The sequence below is a fragment of the Bombyx mandarina genome, chromosome 04 (assembly GCF_030267445.1).
Source record: "Bombyx mandarina strain Sakado chromosome 04, ASM3026744v2".
Taxonomy (NCBI): Eukaryota; Metazoa; Arthropoda; class Insecta; order Lepidoptera; family Bombycidae; genus Bombyx; species Bombyx mandarina.
Genome location: NC_143211.1, coordinates 16,358,521 through 16,361,174, shown reverse-complemented (window position 1 = coordinate 16,361,174; position 2,654 = coordinate 16,358,521). Strand labels below are relative to the sequence as shown.

General features: G+C 36.6%; 1 non-coding gene across 1 annotated transcript; it reads right to left on the bottom strand.

The window, feature by feature from the left end:
* Positions 1 to 860: 860 nt before the first annotated feature.
* On the bottom strand, positions 861 to 934 carry TRNAN-GUU (transfer RNA asparagine (anticodon GUU)). Its single transcript has one exon. It is a non-coding gene; the product is annotated as a tRNA-Asn (tRNA).
* Positions 935 to 2,654: the final 1,720 nt, after the last annotated feature.

The window sequence follows — 2,654 nt, the reverse complement described above, 5'->3', positions numbered from 1 at the left end:
ATATATGTAGGTACATACACACCTATTAGTCAAATATGTTATTTTACGAAAATCTATATAACATAATCCGAATGAGTACTACTACCATAAACAATAAATGAAAAGGGGAAAGCCATAAATTGCTTTGTTTTTTTTAAATTAATTTCTCATCTACTAAACTTAGTGATTTTAATCTACAATTAAGTGAATTAATCTTTTCGAAATGACAGAATAATTAAAGACTAATTAGTGACTATATTCGTCTTTGCATCTCTTTTTAAACTATAGACTAAGATAGAGACAATTACCTGTTTTAAAGGAACGTATTATCAACATGCCTGGGATGTGAAACTACATATAATAATGTTATTGTGGGCTTAACTTGTTAATTACTGCTGTCTCCCTTTCCTGTTAGCTGTGTTAGACAGAGATAAAAATCTTCCCTAGTGTTTTAGTATCGGTAGCAGCTAGAAGAGCCCCGCATTAATTAATTCAATGTTCCGTTAATAGTTGTGTTTGAAAAACACTTCGTATATAAAACTAACTAACTAATAAAATATAACTCTATTAAGGTATTTTCGACCGCTATTTCTTTATTAATTATGACAAGTCGATTCGATCATTTGCCCTTATCGACATTACGGTTCTTTTGCGTAATTGTGACAAAATCATATTGCATAAAAAATATATATTAAAAAAAATGTAGTAATAGCAAATTTGTGAATTGTTTTTTTCTCTAAGCGCCAAGTACAAAGCAAAAGACAAAAAAAAGATTAATTACGAAAAAGAAACTAAGACGGTAGTTGAATTTCGATCGTTGTGTGAGTAAAAATAATCGAAAAAAATTGTAAATTTATTATAAAAAAAGTAGACAAAAAACGCGCCCCCGGGTGGGCTCGAACCACCAACCTTTCGGTTAACAGCCGAACGCGCTAACCAATTGCGCCACGGAGGCGATGGTGCAGAGTCTGAAATTAGCGTACGGTTTATTATAGAAGAAATTAAATACATTTTGTCACTGATAAGAGAGTTTTGATAATAGCCGATTGAAGTAAAAAATACTGTGATCAAATAGAAAAATCAAATAAATGTATAATCAATGGACATTCTATTCAAGTCTTTTACAGAAACGTTTTGATGCCAAAATAAATTTAATCTCAAAGTAGTTAAGAGCTCCACATTGAATCTGTCTTTATTGGAAAAGTTGTAGCTTGTACCGAGCGTCCGAAGCACTAGAATCCGGACTTCTTAGTCAGTAGTACAACTTTCATTAATGTTAATTGTTTTCAGTTAAGTTGTACCGATTTCTAGACTCACTTTGATGCTCTCTCGGTCTGTCTTATCATGTTAAATACGGACAGCATGGATTTAAGAGCTTAGGGTTTCATTTATTTATTTTTTATTGCTTAGATGGGTGGACGAGCTCACGGTCCACCTGGTGTTAAGTGGTTACTGGAACCAATAGACATCTACAACGTAAATGCGCCACCCACCTTCAGATATAAGTTCTAACGTCTCAGTATAGTTACAACGGCTGCTTCACCCTTCAAACCGAAACGCGTTACTGCTTCACGGCAGAAATAGGCAGGGTCGTGGTACCTACCCGTGCGGACTCACAAGAGGTCCTACCACCAGTAAAAGAGGGCACCTATGGTATGAATGTGGATTCATTTTGATCTCAATTTGAAACGCCTCTTAGATTCGAAAAATGGGACACAATAACATCGCATAGAAAAATCTTGCATCCGAATTATTTAAATTATAGACTTACTGACGGTGATGATTTTAACTATGAATGTGGAAGGTTTTTGAGTTCTACTATGGATGTCGAAGGCTTTAGAGGAAGATGTAGACCTAAGAAAAAATGGATGGATTACGTGATAGGCGATATTTGTAAGAGGGGAGTGAGCAAAAAAATGATATATGAAAGAGGAGTATGGAAGGAGAAAACACGTTGCGCCGACCCCAAGTGACTAGGAGAAGGGCAGGACAATGATGACTCACTGATGGCGCAACACGTATGTAGCTGCTTAGAGATCTGATCGGCCCTAATATAGCAATGGCAGAGATAAAAAACGTAATTACTGGCGGTAGGGCGTCTTGTGAACCCGCACGTTAAGGTTCCACCATCCTGCCTATTTCTGCTGTGAAGCAGTAATGCGTTTCGCTTTGAAGAGTGGGGCAGCTGTTCTACTATTGCAATAACACTTAGAAGTCATGTCTCAAGATGGGTGGTGGCATTTACGCTGTCGATGTCTATGGGATCTGGTAATCACTTAGCACCGTTGAGACATCTTGACAATACAGAAGGCAGTCGTAGACATAGTTACTATTACGGTTTAATCACGCACTTATTTTAATCATTAAATTATCTACGGCGTTTAGAATTCCTGACAGTTTTGATGGATGGACGAGTCGTCCGTAATGATAAAACGAAGACACCAAACACAAATTAAATCGTAAAATTAGTTTTAAATGACGACATTAAACATTCACATCGCAATGCCTCTCTAAAGGTGATAAAAAATCTACAATTTAAAGTCGTACAATTTTGATAGCCGACCTGCAGTCTATAACTCAGGTGCTGGGTCAAAGCCAAAGCTGAAACGATTTTTGATTGCGACAGCTACAGTTGGCAGACACGGAGATTATTCTAGAACCCATCGACTTTGAGT